This window comes from Dipodomys spectabilis, unplaced genomic scaffold (assembly GCF_019054845.1).
Source record: "Dipodomys spectabilis isolate Male_0828 unplaced genomic scaffold, ASM1905484v1 ptg000102l, whole genome shotgun sequence".
NCBI classification, from domain to species: Eukaryota; Metazoa; Chordata; class Mammalia; order Rodentia; family Heteromyidae; genus Dipodomys; species Dipodomys spectabilis.
In genome coordinates this window covers 5,788,539-5,812,603 of record NW_024870779.1, presented here as the reverse complement: position 1 = coordinate 5,812,603, position 24,065 = coordinate 5,788,539, and positions in this window count along the sequence as shown.

The following is a 24,065-nucleotide window of genomic DNA, read 5'->3' as shown; positions in this document are numbered from 1 at the left end:
CACTGTATTTGATGTTGGTATAATTTGTGGAGGGAAGGGGAAAACCAACTTGTTTAAATAGGGAAACAGGTGGACCCATTGCAACAATGAACAGTACAAGTCGTTATGTCGAAAACAAACATTACATCTTTTGTGGGGTGGGTCTGTGGATTGGATAGGGTGGGTAAGGGAAGGATGGGAAGGGATGGGAAGGGGAAACAAAGGAGGAGGCTACAATGCTTGATAAGATATGTACTCATGCACTGGGAAGGTGGCCCAGTGGTAGAGTACTTGCCTTGCATGCATGAGGCCCTGGGTTCAATTCTTCAGCACCACATAAGCAAAAAGAAAAAAGCTGGAAGTGGCGCTGTGGCTCAAGTGGTAGAGCACAGCCTTGAGCTGAAGAGCTGAGGGACAGCGCCCAGGCCCAGAGTTCAGGCCCCCCGACCGGACCCCACCCACTAAAAAAAAGAACAGAATTGTACTCATTATCTTGCCCATGTAATTGTAACCCTCTGTACACTATTTTCACAATAAAAAAACATTGGATGATAAAGATTGGCCATTGCTCAATAGATGCTATGAAAAATGTATTTTACAGTTGGTGCTCCTGCAATAATGAATAGGCCCTGAAAAGTTTGAGACACTGAGTGGATGGCAAGTTTTCAGTATATTGGGATACGAAGTTTCTAGCACAAAAAGGAAGAATACATGAGGCACCAGACTGGATTCTTACCACTGATAGAAGAACATAATCCACATGTTAACAAGCTTTGCAGACTTTCACAGATAAAATACAAAATGATTTGGCTTCTGTGTGTCTGTGCATGTGTGAGTAAGTGGACACAAATATGTGTGTGTGCTGACCTGGGGTTTGAACACTTGGGCTTAATCTCAAGGCCTCAATCTCACTTGCATTTTTCACTCAAAGCTGGTGCTCTACCCTTGAATCACATCTTTACTTCCAGATAGTGAATGCATCATTAGAGACAAGATGTTAATGGACCTCTGTGCAGGCTGGATTTGAACCCTGACCCTCACATTTCAGTTTCCTGAGTAGCTGGAATTGCAGGCATGAACCACTGATGTCCTGCTAGCATCAAATTTTCAGGTGCTGCTATGTCACAGCAGGACCGGAACAGTTGTGTGAGTGGTGTTTGCCTCTTAACATCAACTACAGGACCAGATTGTCAGATTGCCTTTTTACAAGATAAAGAACATCCCTGCCTAATCTGCAATGAAAATAACCAGCCCTGTGCACACATTTGTGTGCATCTGAGCATTACTTAAGAACTCTATGGAAGGATTCCATATTAAACAAGAAAAAAGACAAAAGAAGTACAAAAATGAAACACACAGCCCCCTCCCCTTCCCATTCCAAACACTCTGGAAACCACTGAACTATCCCCAGACCTGTTGAAAAACTTTGGGATGGGGCCTCATTGAACTGTTCAGCTGTCTTTGAACATGTGACCCTCCTTCCTCAGTTGCCTATATGGCTAGGATTACAGGTATGTGCTACTATTACCTATACAGCTGAATTACACAAAAACCTTGGGATGATATGTACCATTTTCATGCACATACTAGAAAGAAGAGTTGATTGTAAGCATAACCTGTGGTCGGGATGGATTGTAGTTCACAGTAAACCTTGCTTAGAATGTGCAAGGCCTGGGTTCATCCTAAGCATTGCATGCCAAAATACTGCTATCACTCATAATCAAGAATCCTCATTAAATGGGACAAGCACTGGTACCTCATGAGTATAATCCCAGCTATCCAGGAACATGATAACTGAGGACTGAGATTCAAAGATAGGCTAGGTAGACAAATCTAACAAACTCTTAACTCCAACTAATATGCACAAAACCAGAACTGAAGGCATGGGTTAAGAAGTGAAACACCAGCCTTGAACAAACAAGTTGAGTGGGAAGGCAAAATCCAGCATTCAAGCCCCAGTATCAGCAAAACTATACAATGTTCACCATACCAAACACTCAGAGCTCTTTCCTTACCCTATCATACCCACTAAATTCTTTTCAATACATAATTTTAGTTTTACTTTTATAGAACTTATCTCAACCAATACAATTCTCTTTGGGATGGATGTACTTTCATCTTTCCTTAGTACTGATTCATATTTCTCGAAGGTATTTCAAAGTGCAGGAATAAAATTCTAATTGCAGACTGGGCTGTGGTGGAACACAACTGGAATCCCAGCACTAGGGTACTAAAGAACAATGTTCATGAGTTCAATGTCACACTGCACAATAGAGCAAGACTCTTGTTGCAAAAACAAAAAGTTCAGGCATTTTCTTTTGGAAGTCATATCGATACTGAAGCTGGAACTCAGCGCCTTGTACTTGCTAGGCACTCTGCTATTGGAGCTCACTCTTTCAGCTTGAGTCCGATTTTGAATAGGATCTTATGTTTCTGCCAGGACTAGTGTGGCTTGTACCAAATGACAGGCTGAAACCACCAAGCCCAGCTTCATTAGTTGAGATGAGGTCTCTCAACCCTTTGCTCAGACTGGCCTCACAGTATGAACTTCCTAATCTGTCTTCAGAGTAGTTCTCATTACAAAGTAAGCTACATGAATTTTATGTCATAATACAAGTATTTTATTACATCCTGAAAATATCACAAACCATCATTATAAACTTGGATCATATTTCAGCAGTCCACTAATTATTCAACAGTTTAATCTTTTCCTCCTTTGTCTGTTTCATTTCTAGAAACAAACAGCGTCCAAAATTTCCCTGATATCTTGTTTGTTGTGCTAAAGCTTCCCTAATAATAGCATCTGAATTAGAAAGAGTTCACATCCTTTCCTTCAAGGATTAAAACAGATCCTGGGCTTCAGACACTGAGCAAGCCACACCTGTCCTCATCCATACTCCAGATGCATTTCTCACCCACCAAATTTCCCCATTCAATAAGAGACCCATCTCCTGAATAAGAATCTTGAGGGAAAGGAGCAGACACAGAGCTCTTCCTGTAAGAGGAGCTGCTGGATTACCAAGAGAACTTCATTCATGAAGACACAGTGAGAACAGTGCTTGGTTTGCTGTTTCCCATTTGGCAGCCTGGAGTCTGCTCTTTGTTTTCACAAGGAAAAGGAGTCTTACACTGTCTCTGTAACTCACTGTAATCTGCCTTCATGATCACTGTGTGTCTTTTCATAAGGATAAGCATATTCTGGCTACTCATGGGGTTGAACTCAGCCTGGGCACTGGCCCTCAGCTTTTCAGCTCAAGGAGAGGGCTCTACCACTTGAGCCACAGTGCCACTGCTGGTTTCTGGTGGTTCATTGGAGATAAGAGTGTCACAAACTTTCCTGCCCATGCTGGCTTTGAACCATGATCCTAAGATCTTAGCTACTCTGAATAGCTAGTATTATAGACATGAACCACCAACCCCAGCTTCTAGAAAACTTCAAGACCGCAATAATATCACTGAAAGAAATTCTAAAATAGGCCAGGTATGTTGGCACATAAGCTCTCTGCCCAGCACTGCAGATGCTGAAGACCATAAGAAACTTGTGCCATTTCCTTTGTCTTCACATTTATCGATATCAACTTGTATCCCCTCTGATCTGTGCCAGGCCTCCACTCTCAGAGTCACCTGACTCCCAGTTCTGTTGGTGGTTTTCCTGTTCTTCCTCTCTCCTTTTCTGTTCCTAAGGCAGGAGGACAGCTACCTCCACTGCATGGAGGAACACAGCCACACCCTCATTCAGCTGGAGTCCTGGTTCACAGTCACAGGCCACAACCAGGTCACGGTGGTGGGTCCACCTAGGGCCAGGCAGTGGCTGATGGGCATGATATGGCTTTTGGAGTACCGGAACTTTCACTATCAAGCTTGAGGTAAGTGTCTGTGATCTAACTGTGGTTGAGGCTCTGATGCCAAGCTCTGTGCTCATACATAGATCTTAAAGACTAGGACTGCACAGGAATCTGAGAATCTAGATGTTCCCACAGCCCCCAGCACTGCTGGACCCCAGAGTCAACCATATTATGAATCAATTCATTGTGGGAGGAAAATGAATTATGGGTTTATGAATGGGTTCCCATAGAGGGGTGGGTGTGCTGGAATACCTCTTACCTCTCCCCTCCTTCCCCTGTGTCCCCACATAGGCTTTTTGTGCTTCTAGACTGTCTGACCTTTCTTCTTCCTGCCCAGGCTACCAGGTGCTACAAAGTGTGTGGAGCCAGCCCCAGAAGGACTTGGCTGCCAGTCTCAGTGTCAGCTTGACTCCGTGGTAGTAAAAGGCTCTCAGGAGGAGTGATCCAGCTCTCTGCTTTCCTCAGGATTCCTTGAGTTGAGGACTTGATTTTCTTAGGCTCCTTCATACTTCATTATCCCAGGAAGACCTACCTCCTCTGCATAGCTAAGTGAAGGCATGGCAGACAGTGCTGGAGGTGGACATATTTGCCTTTGTTATCTCCATGAGGACTTCTAGGCACATATCTGAGGGCAGTCTTCTAAAGTCTGTGTTCTGCTGGTGAATGAATGATATCCAATAAAACGGTTTTGCAGGCTACATAGCTTATATATGGCTCCCTCTCTCTCTTTCCTTGCTTTTTCTGTAAGCTTTGCCTGACCATTCATCTCCCCCAAATCCCTCCCTACTTCTAAAAAACACAGCCTCTTTCAAGTGATCTCAGATTTTTACCTTTCCAGTTAGTGTATCCAAGTTTCACGTGGAACCATTGATTACATTGTGTTCTCAAAGCAGGAAACAATCATGGTTTGCATTTGTCTCCTGAAAGCAGTGTGCTCAAAAATGGGATGTCATGTGGCAAAATCATCACTTTACCTGCTATCAAGTCTCCGGTTCTACCAGCTAACAGTGACTCTCTTTATATCAACTTGAAAGAAAATAACAAAAAGCTTGTGTGGTGAGTCACTCCTATATTCCTGGCTTCTCAATAGGCTGACGTTGGTTTATGCAGCCAGCCTATGCAGGAATATTTGTGAGAAACGAATCTCCAAGTCACAAGCAAAATCACAAGGTTTGGCTCAAGGGGTAGGGATACTAGGGCCTTCGGGCCTCCTCACAGTGTGAGGCAGGAGACTGGCGCTGGCTATGGGCCTGGGTGACAGGATGGCCAGGGAGGACAAACCTGTAGTGCAGCACGAGTGGTTTACCTGAGAATCAGCTGCTGCTACATCTGTCTTCCAGCCACAGGATCTACACACCTGTCCTATGATTCTGCAGAAATTCAGTGCAGGGGGCTGGGAAGGTGGATCAGTGATAGCGCGCTTACCTTGCATCCATGAGGCCCTGGGTTCCATTCCTCAGCACCACATAAGCAAAAAGAAAAAAGCCGGAAGTAGCACTGTGGCTCAAGTGGTAGAGCACTAGCCTTGAGCTGAAGAGCTGAGGGGCAGTGCCCAGGCCCACAGTTCAGGCCCCATGACCGGACCTAAAAAAAAAAAAAAACAAATTCAGCGCACACCTGACCCCACCTCTGCCCTGGACAGGCCACCACCTTGTGTCCTGTGATTCCCAACAGCCTCCCTATGGTCACCTGGCAGCTGATTTTACAGAGCCCAAGTGAGGGCCACCTCTGAAGACTCTCAGCTCAGCCACCAGAAACCCAAGGTGCAAGAGAAAGAGCTGGCCCCACCCCCCTAAGCTCCACCCTGCCTCCCCTCCCCACTACACACAGGGGACAGGAGATCCACACACCACTGCATTTTGTTTGCCTTCTTCCAAGCCTGGGTGTGCCTAGGCTTTCATTCCACAGATGAAGAGCTGGGAAAATCTTTTCTGAGCACACAGTCCATGTCTCTTAACTATGGGGGGCCCTGCCTTAGATGCAACTGTACCCATACAAGGCTAGATCCTTGGCCACTCCTCTCACCTTCACCTGCTCCCTGCACACCATGGCCTTCCCTCCCACCTCCTCCAGGTAGCTGTGAGGGTCCTCCCATCAGGAACACAGGCTCCATGTGGGGCTGCTTCAGTCAGCAGCTGGAACTCATTGTTCTAGTATGAATGATGCAACTCAAGTGAATAACAGTAAAGTTTTATTAAAATACATCTTTAAATTACATAAAGAAAAAAAAAACAGGAAAAATTCCCTGCAGATAATTGGCAAGCAGAGGGAAAGGACTTGTTTAAGTGCTGCAGCTGAGCTCAGGGCAGCTCAGGAGTTCCTGAGTCTCTACCTCCACACCCAGATTTCTGCTCCCAGTGTTAATAGGGAAGCACACCTGGGTGTATCTGCTGGTGCTAAGTTGCCCTCTGCAGGTAAAAGTGGGTCCAGATCACACAGTCTGTGGAGCCTGTGACATCTCTAGAGCAGCAAGGACACTCACAGGTTGGAGTCCATTTGTTCTGTTCTGTGCCCTTGGGAAACTAGAGACCAAAGTCAGATATAATGTGGAATTGCTCTTCAGACATCCACTGGAGGAAGAGTGTTTTCTTCATAAGCATCGCTCAGAGACACCTTCTGATGCCAGCAAAATAGTGCTTTACCTTGTGGTTGTTCTTCGTCTTCCTCCTTTGGTGGAATAGAGTCTGTGTCAGATACACTGGACAGCTCTGGGTCAGCAAAACAGAGTTGTGCTTCTTCATCTTCTGACTCATGTGCAGAAGAGTCTGTCTCAGATGTCAGAGACAAGTAATCCTCCAGGTACAGATCAGCTGCCCCCTGCTTGGAAGTTTTAGCTGCCACAAGTGGAAACTGTTCTTCCTCTCCTGATGCAGGCAGAGGCTCATTGAGGGCCTCATCAATGGAGCCCTGTGGTTGTTCTGAGTCATTTGCCTCTGATGGAGAGGTGTCCTCATCATGTGCCCTGGGAAGATCGATAACAAGACGCAGAACTGCTCTTCTGCACTGTGGCTCTTCTGCTGCTGTTTCTAGGGGGACTAGGACTGTCTCCAGGGCTGTGCAAACATCCACGTGGGTACGTGGCAGTGCTAGGTCTTCTGCAGGCACTGCTGGAGATTCATGGATCTGACGTGAAGAGGACTCGGCCATCCTGGCCTCCAGGTCAGCTGGAGCACATGCTGATTTTTCATCTGCTATCTCAGCCCCACACAGCTTTGTCTTCAGTGCAGTGGGCACAGCCCACTTGGTGTCCACCACTCTTGGCACCTGGGGTTGGCTTGGAGGAGTCACAGCAGTGTCCTCATACCTGCTGTCCTGGGCTGGGCTGCCAGGTGCCACTTGCCTGTCTCTCCTTAGGAACTGCCAGAAGGTTCTTCTGGGTCTGGGTTGGGGCTGGGGTCTGGGTCGGGGGTTGATCCAGTGTCTGCAGATGTCAGCCAGGCGCTCTCTGCAGGATCTCCTGGAGTCTGAGGTAGTGAAAAGCCGGCAGCAACAGGAAAACATGTTGCTTTCCTTGCTAACTCGGATGAGTTTTCCTGTTGTGGTTCTGGAATGTGGCTACTTGGAGACCTGGGTTCCAAGTTCTCTTTGGTCTTCTGTCAAGTCTGTGGTCATTTCCTGGGGTCCACTTACCTAAGATTCTTCCTCCATCAGGACCCCACACTGTGCCCCTGGGCTTCTGCCTGCTCCTCATAAGACACTCACTATTTCCATAACTGTACATAGTTTTACCAGTACACCCCACCATCTCTGAAAAGGCCTGGGTGCAGTCAATGCCTCAGTTTCCAGGAAATGAAGTAGAATTCAGATGATTTAATATCTGTTGCTTTGAATATTGTCATGTATGCATGAGATTCCCAAGGTTTGGTGTTGTTACTAATGCAACAAGTATTTGGTGTTGGAAATGAACTTTTTGGGGAGGGAAGGAGAGATTAGGGGAGGAAAGGAATAGAGAGACAATAAATGAGGAGTGGGTAACAATGTTCCACAAGAAATGTAGTCATTACTTTACTTATTTAACTGCAGCCCTTCTGTACAACATCTTTAGAATTAAAAAAATCTCATCTTGCAGAGACTCATAGGTAATGGAAACTCTTGTGGAGACTTACATGGGTTCACATAGGTGCACACTCTCAAGTAGACACATACATACTCAATTTATTGTGTTATCTGAGTATCTGATCCCCCTCCCCCAATTCATATATTGTGATCTCATCTCCAAGAGGAATATATTAGGAATAAGCCTTACTGTGTGGTTCAGTTCAAGTACAGGCATCTACATTAGAACTAATACCTTTATCCATAGGACTAGAAACACATCTCCAATTAACCTTCAAAACACAGGAAGTGAATTGGTTGCCAGTGGCTCACATTTGTATTCCTAGCTACTCAGGAGGCTGAGATCTGAGGATTAAAGCCAGCCCTGGCAGGAAAGTCCAGGAGACTCTTGTCTCGACTAAACCACTCAGAAAACCAGAAGTGCCACTGTGGCTCAATCGGTAGAGCACTCACCTTGAGCTGAAGAGCACAGAACAGTGCCCAGGCCCAGAGTTCTAGCCCACAATGGAGAAAAAATGCAGCAAGTGGACCAGGGGCTGGTGGCTCATACCTGTAATGGTAGCTATTCCAGAAGCTGATGTATGAAGATCCCTCTTCAATATCAGACTGGACAGCAAGTCCCAGAGATTCTTCGATTTAATTAACCATTAAATCCAGGAAGTATAGCTGTGGCTCAAATGGTAGAGCAATAGCATTGAGCAAAAGAGCTCAGAGACAGTACCCAGGACCTGAGTTAGAGCCCAAGGACCAGGCTGACACATGAGAGTGTACATGCACACATTCCCACATGTGCACACATACACACACACACACATGTGTGCACATGCACGCAAGCACACACACGAGCTATGAGGTAGTGATGTGATATTGATGTGATATTGATATTCAGATAATTTGGAAGATTGTTCTATGTTTTTATGTACACTGTGTTTGCAGTTTAAAAAGTATCTTTCAGGCTGGGAAGGTGGCTCAGTGGTAGAGCGCTTGCCTTGCATGCCTTTGGCCCTGGGTTCGATTCCTCAGCACCACATAAGCAAAAAGAAAAAAGCCAGAATTGGCATTGTGGCACAAGTGGTAGACTGCTAGCCTTGAGCTGAAGAGCTAAGGGACAGTGCCCAGGCCCAGAGTACAGGCCCTATGACTGGACCAAAAAAAAAAAATTAAAAAAAATAAAAAGTATCTGTCATTTTTCAGTGCTGAGAGCTTATGTTAATAATCTTAGCTGATCAGCAAGCTCAGATCTTATCAAGTTGTTTGAAGCCAGACAGACAAGAATGCTCCTGAGACTCATATATTCAATTAACCAACAAAAAAAATCAGAAGCAAAGGGGGGTTTTGAGTTAATGAGTATTCGGTTTGAGCAGAAAAAATCACCTAAGCACTGAGATTGAAGACCAAGATGGACAAAAGGAAAATAGAATATATTTCATTGTATGGTTTGTTTCTTTCACGGGTGTGTGTGTGTGTGTGTGTGTGTGTGTGTGTGTGTGTGTGTGTGTGTGTGTGTCATTCATGATGCCTGAACTCTGAGGCTGGACACTGTCCTTCACCTCTTCAGGTCAAGGCTAGTGCTCTACCACTTGAGCTACAGCACTACTTCTAGCTTTTTTGCTTTTGTGGGGCTTAGGAATTGAACCCAGGGTCTCATGTATGCAAGGCAAGCACTTGCATACCACTGAGCCACCTTCCCAGCCCAGTATGTTTTTAATACTAAGTATAGTCTGTGTGATATTTTCAGCTTGTATTTTGTTCTTTGGTCTGTTGTAGGGCTTAAAATCTGGGCCTGGACACAGTCTCTCAGCTCTTTAGCTCAAGGCAAGAGCTCTATCTATTGAACCATAGTGCCACTTGTGGTTTTTTTTCTACTTTTGTGGTGCTATGGAATCGAATCCAGGGCCTTATGCCTGAAAGGCAAGCTCTGTAGCATTGAACCACCTTCCCAGGCCCTATTCTCAGCTTCTTAATACTCTTTAGTCCTATTACTTTAAGAGAGGATTCCATTATTTCTCTATCAAGTTCAAAATTAGGTTTCTTTTTCCTGACCCTTTTCTTCCAAACAGACTTTAATTAGCATTTTCTTTGCTATTTTATAGATTATTTCATATCACTATGTTTGGACTACTTGGTTTAGCAGCTTGAGAGAATACTTTTACCTCTAAGGCATTACATACACAAAGAAATAATACATTATTTCACTTATCTTCCCAATTTTATTAGTTTTACAATTTCCCTCATTGAAGGGTATAAAACATTTTCCCTTTTCTTATGCCCCATTCTGCACCTGATTTGGTCTTGTTCTGTAGTGAAATATAAGCAATGCTCACAGGCAAACCTACTGCAGTAAAATCTCCACTTATCTCTCAGTCACCAGAAGTAAACTCACCATAATGGAATTTTTGGACAACATCTGAAAAAGTAATTCACCACCTACAACTCCATAGATTTCTGGTTTCCAGCACTGTCATGTTCCCTAGAAATGGGGAAGGACACCTGGGACAAAAATCTGTGTTCAACAACCTAAAGTGGGAAAGGATTTCAGAAATTAGGAATGAGAGACCAGGGAGAAGGAAAGAATGGATGCATGCAGGAGAGAGTTAATATGCACTCTAAGAAAATAGGCCTTGTCCTCACAGGGATAGACTGGAAATTCTGTGAAATGTGTTCTGAAATTGTCTCCACAAACAACCACTGAATTTCTCCTCTGACTCCCAGAGTGGCCGGTGAAAGGATTATACCACCCCAAAATTCTACATTGAGAACCTATGTGTGGTGGACAGGACTCATTGTAGGATGAGGGGATTTGCAGACACTGAGGTTGTAATGTCTGTTATCAAAGGGAGTCACCTGGAAGGCAGGGTAACACCAAAAGGTAGGGAGATGGTACACAAGAGGCAGCAAAGCACTTAATATTTAACATATCTAAGTAGCTATACCAAGAGGTTTCCCTTTATGTCACATTATGAGTACAATGCATCTTCTGCTCAACGTGCCTAACCCAGGAATCTCCTCAAGTTACTGGTAGCTTTTATAGGTGGACATTGACTCTAATGACTGTATTGGCTCACCCTTCTTTCCATTTATCTGCTCCACTTCCCTTCCCAACAGTACATGTGTTAGCACCATAATATGCATCTTATAAAATTAGAAGTTAGTTCTTCTAAGGAGTTAAACCTATACCAAACTCCTTTAGTTATACCACACTTCAGTCAGTCTGTTCATGTTTATGTCCTGGTACATGATTTCATATATGATTATATCAAGTATGAATAATGCCTTTGAGTAGATTAAGGTGAGTTGAAATTTCTGATCCATTTGCCCTTTTATTTTTGCTCTTGTTTTGTATTGTTAATTTCCTATTTTCTCTCTACAGTCAGAGATGGAAGATAGAATTGTCCTGATGTGAAATTCACTGAGATTTACTTCATATCTTAATATGTGATCAAGTTTTTAGTCTTCCTTAAAGCTTGAAAGAAAAGATGTCTTCCAATTTTAGGGAAAATTCTGACTGTTCTTTTCATTTGAATACTTATTTGTTCAAATGCTCTGTGTCTCCTTATATACAGTCTTGTTCTTTTGCTGATTTAAGGACTGAGAATGTTCCAGTCTCTTCTACAAAGTATATATTTTAATATGTTTTCACTAACTTTACAAATTTTTTATAACTTTATCTGCTTTGTTCAAGTCTCCCAGTGGATGAATACTGTGACTCTGTGCATGCCAACATGTATAAAATGATACAACTAGGTTGTTGGTGGTTTCCACCTGAAATCCAATCCTGATAGCCAGGCAAGAAGCCTGCTGGGCAGGAAAGTCTGAAACTCTTATCTCCAGTGAACCAGCCAAAAGCCACAGTAGAAGTGCTCTCAACTGGTAGAGAGCCAGACCTGAGCACAAAAGCTGAGCGACAGTGCACTGCCGTGAGTTCCAGCCCCAATACTGGCACAGTCATTTCAAGCAGGTGTCAGTGGATTTGCAGGTTTTCAGACCACTGCAGCACCTGGCGAGCTGGCAGAGCTGGGACTTGGATTCCTGTGTGAGATTGGGAACTCCCTGTCTCAGCATGGGTGCCTTAGGAATTATGTGCCAAGGAGGTTGTGTGTTTGTGTGTGACTATATTGAAAGAACATAAGGAAAAAGCCAGAAGCCATCTGCTCTGCCCTGAATGCCCCATCTAATGGGCACCTGGACTAAAAAGTCAGCACATGTAGGAAGTTCCCAGGCTCCCTCTAGTGTTTGGAGTTTAAGTTGACAGTTACAAAATGACCATAGTGGGTGTTTGACATTTTTCTGGGTATGACCAAGTCCAGGTCTTGAACTGACGATCTTGTGCTCTCATTCAAACCACATCACCAGTTCCAGCTTATTTCTTGCTAATTAGAGATAAGAGTCTCATAGGCTTTATGTCTAACCTGGCATCAAACCTGGATTCTTAGATTTCAGCCTTCTGAGTAACCACATCGACTGGTTTAATTCAGATGAATTCAGATTTTACTATACCTATTGAATTTTGTAACTTTTTATGACATTGATCCTTCTAGTAATAGAAGAATTTCAACATGTCTAAAAGAAGAAAGGACTCATTTTAGACCATGTATGTTGCACATGCATTATCTAATTGATCTCATGGTCCAGGCATTGTCTCCAAGCTTCATTGCTCAAGGCCAGTGCAACACAGATTTAGGCAGACGTCTAGGCCCAGCTCTTTGGTTAACCAGAGATAAGTTAAGTGTCTCTTGGACTTTTTGGTTTAGGCTGGATTTCAAACCACAATTCTCAATCTCAGCCTCTTAGTAGATAGAATTATAGACATGAGCCACCTGTGCTCAATTAATGTATGCTTTAGAAATAAATAAAATGTATACTCTGTGTGGCACAAAAGAAACAAATAGTGAGGTCTCTTTTCTAGTTTACATTAATACATACATGTTTTTAGACATAAACACATATTTCTTACATGTTTTTGAAGATGAGGAGAAAGAGGACTGAGGAAGAAGGAAAGAAGATTTGGAGTGTCACACAAAGTGCCAGATGAAAGCGCTTGAAGATAAAATACTAAGTGAGATGAGGTGTAAATTGTAAGCATTTTATCATTTGTGGAAAAAATATAAATATTTAGCCATGTGTGCAGACTTTGGCCTGAAATTCTAGTTAATGCAGGGGCACAGATGTGGAAAACCAAAATTGTGACCAGTGGAAGCGAAAGGGTAGCAAGATTCCTATGAATCAATGGAAAATGGAAGGGGTGGTGCTCACCTACATTCCCAAATCAGGAGGTTATCAGTCCAGACTGGACAGGCCAAAAACGCAAAACCTTATAAGAAATCTAAGAAAATCACAAAAGCTTGTAGGTATATTTCAATTCATAAAATGCTTGCTTTGGAAGCTTAAGGTCAAGAGTTCAAACGCAGAACTAGGTAGGTAGGTATGTAGGTAGATAGATAGACATATAGATAGATACATAGATAAATAGATACATAGACAGATAGATACAGAGATACATGGATAAATAGATAGATACATAGATAGATACATAGATAGATACATAGATGTATTCTTGGGAATGCTAAATGTCATTCTCTTTGTTGGGGAAGTGCATGGCAAGTCAAATTGCTCTTTGTGTAACTCTTTCAATAACACCACAATTTCAGGGTGAAATGTTGGGCAGTCTAGAAGCTTGGACTTCAGTTTTAGCCTCACCTAACTGTTCTGCTGGATCCCTTGCATGAGTAATGGGTTTTGCTTTTCTTAGTCTTTCTTTTTTTAACCTGCCATTGGGGATTGAAAGGAGGTCTCTGCTCTCAAAACTAAGCTATTTAGCTCAAGGCTGGTGATCTACCACTTCAACCAAAGCTCCATTCTGGCTTTTTAATGGTGAATTGGACAGAAGAGTCTGAAGCACTTTTCTGCACAGGCTGCTCAAATATTAACCCTCAGATCTCAACCACTTGAGGAGCCAAATTTACCACTATTATCCACCAGCACCCAACTTCCTCCTCACCCCCCCATTAGATATGGCGCTTGAACTCAGAGCCTGCGCACTGTCTTTGTTCTTATGGCTAGCATTTAGACGAGCCACAGTGCCATTTCCAGGTTTTGAGTGGTAAATGTGAGATTAGAGTCTCATGGGTGCTTTTCTTCCCAAACTGGCTTCAAATTCCAAACATCAGATCTTAGCCTCCTGAGTAGGTAGCATTACAGGCCTGAGTTACTGGTGCCCATTATAGAGCCTGGCCTTTGGGTTGGTTTTGCATTCATGTTATGCTCAAGTCTCAGGACCTCTGGCCCTGCAATTTCCCTCACACTTCCTTGGGCTCTAGTGCTGCCACGGAGAGCACAGATGGAGTGGGATTGAATTCTGATAGGTGTCCTGTGGCTTGGTCTGGGAATTATGCTGCAACGACCAATACCAAACAGTGTTGTAGCTTCCAGTTCTTAATGAGTGTTCCTATTCTTAATGAGTGGGAGAGAAAAACATACAGGAATATTATGAGGTTTAGACAGAAGAGAGATTGAAAGTTTGGAATGAACTTCCCTCCTGCCTTGCTAGGATTAGAGGAAGCCCAGGTAGGCATAAGGAAAATAGGGAGGGGTGTTGAGGAGGAGGAACAGTTTAGTATACAATTAAAAGTACAGGAGTGGAAGAGGGTAATCAAGAGCCATTAAATAAGGCACAGGGGAATCCCAGCTCAGTCTCCAGCTCACAAAAGCTCCTTTGCCTGCAGGGAGACTCCAGCATGGCCATTCCAAGAAGTTAGAGACTCATGTGTCTCTGCAGCAGGGAGAAGGGACTCCATTGCAGGTGCTCAGAAGCCTCACATGGTGCCCACCTGGTTCCAGTACAAGTCTGTGAAGAGTGCCAGAGCGGGTCGCCTGGAGGCCTGGCTGGCAGGAAAGACATATTTTGGGAATGGGTAGGGGTGGAGATCCTCCTTCCAACCCCAGTGAGAGCCTCCTGGGTTCAAGTGGAAGTAAATGAAAAGTCATGCAGGCTGCTTTTGTTTTCCCTCTGTGATAGATGCAGATGAGCAGGAATGTAAACAGTCCTAATAATCACCAGGGCATTCCCCAAGGTGTGTTGATGTGAAGGCATGAGGAAAGGGGAGGTCTTTCTCCAGCACTGAGGGCTGTGTGAGCATCTCCTGAGACAGGTGGCATCTGTTCCCTGCTGACAGCAAGAGTCACTGACTATCAGGTGCTTCCTCCATACCCCTAAACCAACAGCACCTGGCTTTGCCTGTACTCAGGCCCACTGAGTCCTCACTGGGAAACCTTTCTAAGCTGCTGCAACTCTATAGAATATGATGGGATGAGCAAACCTCTTTCCACCCATCCTTATGGCTGTGATCACCCTGGGTTTGTGAAGTCCCTGGGGCATATTTCCATAGGGCCACCGTACTTTTCCATTTATTGGGGTACTGGGACTTGATCTCAGAGGCTAACCTCTGTATCTTTGCATTTCACCTCAAGGCTGTCACTCAATTACTTGAGCCACATACTAGTTTTGACTTTTGCTGTATAACTGGAAATAAGAATCTCAAGAACTTTTCTGTCCCTAGTGGATTCAATCTGTGATCCTCAGACCTGAACCTCCTGATCAGTTAGGATCACATGTGGGAGCCACTGGGCATCAGGCTTTTACCACACACTTGTCAGAGTAGGGAACTACTGTAGAAGAGCTGGACTGCACTGCAGTGATACTCAACTCTCACCCAGGTCACCTGAGGTTCCACCAGGCTTAAGAGGAGAGAAACACAGTCTCTGTGCTTCCCCCTCCTCTCCCCAAACCAGATAAATTTATACACAACTAAAGGGAACAGAAATCAAAAAACATCAACAGAGGCAATAAATCAAAAACAGGAATAAAGGAACTGCAAACAGTACCATGGGACAGAGAAGCACAGAAATGGGGGGAAATGGGCGATCCAATTGAGCAGTGAAACTTCCTAGACACTGTGTTGGAAATAACCTATAACCGTTGTGGGGAGATGGCTGGGAGGGGAATAACGCGGAGAAAATGAGGGAGAAAGTCAAAATATTTAAAAGGAAATTACACATTGCCTGCCTTGTATAACTGTACATCCTCTGTCCACCACCTTTACAACAACATTTTTAAATCTAAAGAAACAAAAGAAAAACCAACATGAGCTTCTGCATTCACTTTGTTTGCATATTTTGTTCATATTATACATTTAAGAGAAAAATATTGCCTCATATAGCTAGTAGTCATCAATGTAAGGTGTTGCTTATTAACAACTTGATTTGCTGATGCCAATTTTCAGTCAAAGCAAATACTAGCGCAGTGACTTTTCAGTCTTCCTCCATTAGAGAAAAAATAAAATCTTGATGGCATAGATAGTATCTTTGTTGGTTGTGGTACTTCCTCACTCTGTGGCGCTGATGAAAGTCATTCCTTTTGCTTTTTCCTTCTCTCTCTCTCTCTCTCTCTCTCCTTTGTCAGTTGTGAGTTCTGAACTTTTGGCCTGGGCACTGTCCTTCAGATCTTCAGCTCAAGGCCAGTGCTCTACTACTTGAGCCACAGCACCACTTCCGGCTTTTTCTGCTCATGTGGTGCTGATGATAGAACCCAGGGCTTCATGCATGCAAGGCAAGCACGGTACCTGAGCCACGTTCCCAACCTCTGAGCTTGAATTCAGCACTTTGTCTCTGACTTGGTTTTCTTGTTCAAGGCTGTAACTCTATTACTTGAGCCACCATAACTTCACTGTGGCATTTTGCTGGTTGGCTGGAAGTAAGAATCTCTTGGGTTTGTTGATCCAGATGAGATGTGAACCATAATTTTCAGAACTCAACCTTCTGAGCAGCTAGGAATTGGGTCATGATCCAGCAATGCCTGGCTGCAAGCCAATCCTTTGAAAATAATTGGATGAAGAAACATAGGTCCCATGGTTTCCCTTATTTGCAATAACTAGTGTATATCTGAGTCAGGCAGAAAAAGTCAGATAAGGTGATGTTAGGGAAATGAACCCTAAGATATGGTTTCAAATGTTTTTTTTTCTTTCATGCGATTGTTTCTAACATATTTATAAGATTATTTCTTTGTTGGTTTGTATGACCCTCCCCCACAGTATAACCCCTGCTTTCACTGTATTTGATGTCGGTATAATTTGTGGAGGGGAAGGGGAAAAACAAATAGTTTCAATAGGGATACAGGTGGACCCATTGCAACAATGAGAATTACAAGTCGTTATGTTGAAAACAAACTTTACAACTTTAGTGGGGGGAGAGTGCCTTGGGGAGGATTGGGTGGAGGGGTGGGGGAAGATGGGAAGGGGAAACAAGGGGCAGGCTACAATGCTTGATAAGAAATGTACTAATGAAATTGAAAGAGAAAGTTCACTACCAAACACACTCTATGAAGCCATCATAACCCTCATCTCCAAACCAGGCAGGGACTCATCAAAGAAAGAGAACTATAGACCCATTTCTTTGATGAACATTGATGCAAAACTTCTCAACAAAATATTGGCCAACCGACTTCAACAGTTCATCCAAAAAATCATACACCATGATCATACAGGATTCGTTTCAGATGTGAAAAGGTGGTTCAATATATGCAAATCAATTAATATTATTCATCACATCAACAGGAGCAAGAATAAGAACCACATGGTTATCTCAATAGATGCAGAAAAAGCATTCGACAAGATCCAACACCCCTTTATGATGAAGGCTTTGGAAAAATCAGGAATCCGTGGAACATTCCTCAATACAATAAAGGCTGTATATAACAAACCTACAGCCAGCATTATACTTAATGGTGAAAAACTACAGCCATTTCCTTTTAACTCAGGAACAAGACAAGGATGTCCACTCTCTCCACTTCTCTTCAATCTAGTATTAGAATGCCTAGATACACCAATAAGACAAGATGCAGACATAAAGGGGATCCCAATAGGGAAAGAAGAAATAAAACTCTCCCTCTTTGCAGACGACATGATCTTGTATTTAAAGAATCCCATAGACTCCACTCCCAAATTACTCAAGCTGATTCAAACTTTGGCAAAGTAGCAGGGTATAAAATTAATCCCCCAAAATCAATGGCTTTTCTGTATGCCAAAAATGAGAAAAGTGTGGCTGAAATTAGGAAAGCAACTCCATTTGTAATAGCCCCACATAAAAGAAAATACCTAGGAATTAACTTAACCAAAGAAGTGAAGGACCTCTATGATGAAAACTTTAAAATCTTGAAAAAGGAAATCAACACAGAAATTAAAAAATGGCAAATCCTCCCATGCTCCTGGATAGGAAAGATTAACATTGTGAAAATGGCAATACTTCCCAAGGCTATCTACAAATTCAACGTGATACCTATCAAAATTCCAAACTCATTCTTCAAGGAAATAGAAGAGGCAATCCAAAAATTAATATGGAACAATAAAAGACCCTGAATAGCAAAAACGCTCCTCAATGGAAAGAACACTGCTGGAGGAATATCAATACCAAATTTCAAACTCTACTATAAAGCCATAGTAATCAAAACAGCTTGGTATTGGCATAAGAACAGACCTCAGGACCAATGGAATAGATTTGAAAACCCAGAAATGAATCCACAGACCTATAGCCATCTAATCTTCGATAAGGGAGCTAAAACAATAGAATGGAAGAAAGACAGCCTCTTCAGTAAATGGTGCTGGCAAAATTGATTGACTACTTGTAGAAAACTAAAGCTAGGTCCTATCTATCACCTTGCACCAGAATCAACTCCAAATGGATCAATTCTGAGACAGAATTAAAACAGACACTCTGAAAACATTACAGGATGGAATAGGAGAAACCCTAGGTTTCCTTGACGCAGGCGGAAATTTTCTTAATAGAGACAGGGAAACACAACAAATCAAAGAAAGGTTGGACAAATGGGATTGCATGAAGTTGCAGAGCTTCTGCATGGCAAAAGACATAGCTAGCAAGATCAATAGAAAGCCCATGGACTGGGAGAAGATCTTCACTAGCCATACAACGGACAAGGGTCTCACATCTAAAATATACTTGGAACTAAAAAAATTAAATCCCCCAACAACAAATCCTCAATAAATAAGTGGGCTAAAGACTTAAAGAGAAACTTTTCTGAAGAAGAAAGAAGGATGGCCAATAGACACATGAAGAAATGCTCAATTGCCCTCCATAAAAGAAATGAAAATCAAAACAACATTAAGATACCACCTCACCCCAGTTAGAATGGCAAAAATCAAGAACTCTAATAACAACAGATGCTGGAGGAGATGAGCACAGAAGGGAACCTTACTTCATTGTTGGTGGGAGTGTAAAGTTGTTCACCCACTTTGGAAAGTAGTATGGAGGTTCCGAAAAAGACTTCACATAGAGCTCCCCTATGACCCAGCAATCCCACTTTTGAGCATTTACCCAAATGTTTACAAACAAGACCACACTAAAGCTCCCAGCACAACTATGTCTATTGCAGCCTTATTTACTAGAGCTAAGATATGGAACGAACCCTGATACCCTCAGTAGATGAATGGATCAAGAAAATGCGGTACATACACACAATGGAATTCTATGCCTCCATCAGAAAGAATGACATTGAATCATTTGTTAGGAAATGGAAAGGCTTGGAAAAAATTATATTAAGTGAAGTAAGCCAGGCCAAAGAAACAAAGGTCCCATGGTTCCCTAATTTGCAATATCGAGTATATGTATGAGTCAAGCAGAAAAGGTCAGATAAGGTGATCTTAGGAAAATGAACCCTAAGATATGTATTCAAATGTTTTTTTTCTTTCATGCATTTGTTTCTGAAGCATTTATAAGACTATTTCTTACTTGCTTTGTATGTCCCTTTCCCACAGTATAACCCCTGCTTTCACTGTATTTGATGTTGGTATAATTTGTGGAGGGGAAGGGGAAAAACAAGTCGTTAAAATAAGGATACAGGTGGACCTGTTGCAACAATGAGAAGTACATGTTGTCATGTTGAAAACGAACTTTACAACTTTGGTAGTGGTTGGGCGGGAGGATTACGTGGGGGGGTTTGGCAAGGCTGGGAAGGGATGGGAAGGGGAAACAAAGGAGGAGGCTACAATGCTTGATAAGAAATGTACTCATTATTCTGCCCATGTAATTGTAACCCCTCTCTACAGTATTTTCACAATAAAAAATAAATTAAAAAAATTTAAAAAATGCCCAGTGTTCAGGCCCCACGACCGGAACCCCCCACAAACAAAAAAAAGAAGGAAAAAAAAAACTGTAGTCATTATCGTGCCCATGTAATTGTAACCCCTCTGTACAGTATTTTCACAATAAAAAAATAATAGGATGATAAAGATTGGCCATTGCTCAATAGACGCTATGAAAAATGCAGTTTATAGTTGGTGCTCCTACAATAATGAATAGGTCCTGACAAGATCAAAGACCTCAAAGTCAAAGCAGAAACTCTGAAAACATGGAATAGGAGAAACCATAGGTCTCCGGAAACACAACAAATCAAAGAAAGGTTGGACAAATGGGACTGCATGAAGTTGCAGAGTTTCTGCAAGGCAAAGGACATAGCTAGCAAGATCAATAGAAAGCCCACAGATTGGGAGAAGATCTTCATAAGCCATACAACAGACAAGGGTCTCATATCTAAAATATACTTGGAACTCAAAAAATTAAATCCCCTAACAACAAATCCTCAAAGAAACAACTGCCCAATAAATAAATGGGCTAAAGACTTACAGAGAAACTTCTCTGAAGAAGAAAGAAGGATGGACAATAGACACATGAAGAAATGCTCAACATCCCTAGCCATAAAAGAAATGCAAATCAAAACAACACTGAGATACCATCTCACTCCAGTTAGAATGGCAAAAATCAAGAACTCTAACAACAACAGATGTTGGAGGGGATGTGGACAGAAGGGAACCTTACTTCATTTTTGGTGGGAGTGTAAACTTGTTCAACCACTTTGGAAAGCAGTATGGAGGTTCCTCAAAAGACTTCACATAGAGCTCCCTTAGGACCCAGCAATCCCACTTTTGGGCATTTACCCAAATGTTTACAAACAAGACCACAGTAAAGCTACCAGCACAGCTATGTTTATTGCAGCATTATTTACCATAGCTAAGATATGGAACCAGCCCAGATGCCCCTCAGTAGATGAATGGATCAAGAAAACGTGGTATATATACACAATGGAATTCTATGGCTCCATCAGAAAGAATGACATTGCCCCATTTGTTAGGAAATGGAAAAACTTGGAAAAAATTATATTAAGTGAAGTAAGCCAGGCACAAAGAAACATAGGTCCCATGGTTTCCCTTATTTGCAATATCTACTATATGTATGAGTCAAGCGGAAAAGGTCAGATAATGTGATGTTAGGAAAATGAATCCTTAGATATGTATTTTAATGTTTTTTTCCTTTCATGCATTTGTTTCTAAGGCATTTATAAGATTATCTCTTTGTAGCTTTGTATGTCCCTCCCCCACAGTATAACCCATGTTTGATGTCAGTATAACTTGTAGAGGACATGGGGAGAAACACGTCGTTTAAGGATACAGGTGGACCTGTTGCAACAATGAGAAGTACAAGTTGTCATGTCGAAAACTGAGCTTTACAATGTTGGTTGGGGGTTGAAGGGGGGAGGATTGGGTGGGAGTTGGGGGGGAAGGCTGGGAAGGGATGTGAAGAGTAAGCAAAGGAGGAAGCTGCAATGCTTGATAAGAAAAGTATGCATTAACCTGCCCTTGTAATTGTAACCCCTCTGTACAGTGTATTCACAAAAACTAAAACTAAAAATAAAAAAACAAAAAAAAAAGACTACGACTGTTCAGTAATCTGAGAATCTAGATGTTCCCACAGTGCAAGACCCCAGAGTAAACCATATTATGAATCAATTCATTGTGGGAGGAAAATACGAATGGGTTCCCATAGAGCGGTGGGTGCGCTGGGTTTTCTCTTACCTCTCCTGTGTCCCCACACAGGCAATTTGTGCTATTTGTGTACATACACACACACATGTGCACACGCACAAAAGGACACACAGAGAGCCATCAGGTAGTGATGTGATACTGATATTCAGATAATTTGGAAGATTGTTCCATGTATTTATGTACACTGTTTTTGCAGTTTAAAAAGTATCTTTCTTTTCTCAGTGCTGATGGCTTATGCTAATAACCTTAGGTCATCAGCAAGCTCAGATCTTATCATGTTGTTTGAAGCCAGACAGACAAGAACGTTCCTGACTCATATATTCAATTAACCAACAAAAAAATCAGAAGCAGAGCCAGGGTTCTGAGTTAATGAGTACTAGGCTTGAGCAGAAAAAATCACCTATGCACTGAGATTGAAGCTTAAGATGGACCAAAGGAAAACAGAGTATCTTTCATTGTATGGTTAATTTCTTCCACAGGGGTGTGTGTGTGCGTGTGTGTGTGTGTGTGTGTGTGTGTGTGTGTGTGTGTGTGTGTGTGTGTTGTGTTTGTCAGTCATGGTGCCTGAACTCTGGGCCTAGGCACTGTCCCTCAGCTCTTCAGGTCAAGGCTAGTGCTCTACCACTTGAGCTACAGCAATACTTCTAGCTTTTCTTGCTTATTTAGTGCAGAGGAATCGAACCCAGGGCCTAATGCATGCAAGGCAATCACTCTACCACTGAGCCACCTTCCCAGCCCAGTATGTTTTTAATACTAAGAATAGTCTGTGTGATGTTTTCAGCTCTTGTTTTTGTTCTTTGGTTTGCAGTAGGGCTTAAACTCTGGGTCTGCACACTGTCTCGCAGCTCTTTAGCTCAAGGCAAGAGCTGTATCTATTGAACGACAGTACCAATTGTGGTTTTTTTCTACTTATGTGGTGCTAAGGAATCGAACCCAGGGCCTTATGCTTGAAAGGCAAGCACTGTACCACTGAGCCACCTTCTTAGCCCCTATTTTCAGCTTCTTAATACTCTTTAGGCCTATTACTTTAACAGAGGATGTCCATTATTTCTCTATCAAGTTCAAAATTAGGTTTCTTTTTCCTGACCCTTTTCTTCCAAACAGATTTTAATTAGCATTGTCTTTGCTATTTTATAGATTATTTCATATCACTACATTTGGACTACTTGGTTTATCAGCTTAATAGAATACTTTTAACTCTAAGGTATTACCTATGCAAAGAAATAATATATTTTTCACTTTTCTTCCCTATTTTATTAGTTTTGCAATTTCCCTAATTGAAGGATATAAAACATTTTCCCTTTTCTTATGCCCCATTCTGCACCTGCTTTGGTCTTGTTCCATAGTGAAATATAAGCAATGCTCACAGATAACAATACAGCAGTAAAATCTCCACTTATCTCTCATTCACCAGAAGTCACCTCACCATAATGGAGTTTTGGTCAACATCTGAAAAAGTAATTCACCATGTTCCCTAGAAATGCGGAAGGACAGCTGGGACAAAAGCCTGTGTTCAAAAACCTAATGATTTCAGAAATTAGGAATGAGAGACCAGGGAGAAGGAAAGAATGGATGCATGCAGGAGAGAGTTAATATGCACTCTAAGAAAATACCCCTTGTCCTCTCAGGGATAGACTGGAAACTCTACGAAATGTGTTTTGAAATTGTCTCCCCAAACAATGACTGTATTTCTCCTCTGACTCCTAGACTGGCCAGTGAAAGCCCTTCACCATCCCAAAAGTCTGCTTTGAGAATCTGTGTGTGGTGGACAGGACTCACCATAGGATGAGGTGATTTGAAGACACTGAGGTTGTAATCTCCATTGTCAAAGGGACACCTGGAAGGCAGGGTAACACCAAAAGGAAGGGAGATGGTACACAAGAGGCAGCACAACACTTAATATTTAACACATCTAAGTAGCTATACCAAGAGGTTTCCATTCATGCTAGATTATGAGTACAATGCATCCTCTCCTCAATGTGCCAAACCCAGCAATCCCATCAAGTTACTGGTTGCATTTATGTATGGACATTGACTCCAATGACGGTAGTGGCTCACCCTTGTCTCCATTTATTTGCTCCATTTACCTTCCCAACAGTACATGTTTCTGCACTGTAGTATGCATCTTATCAAACTAGAAGTTAGTTCTTCTAAGGAGTTAAACCAATACCAACCTCCTTTAGTTATACCACACTTCAGTCAGTGTGTTCTTGTTTATGTGCTGGTACATGATTTCATATATGATTATATCCAGTTTGAAAAATGCCTTTCAGTAGATTAAGGTGAGTTGAAATTTCTG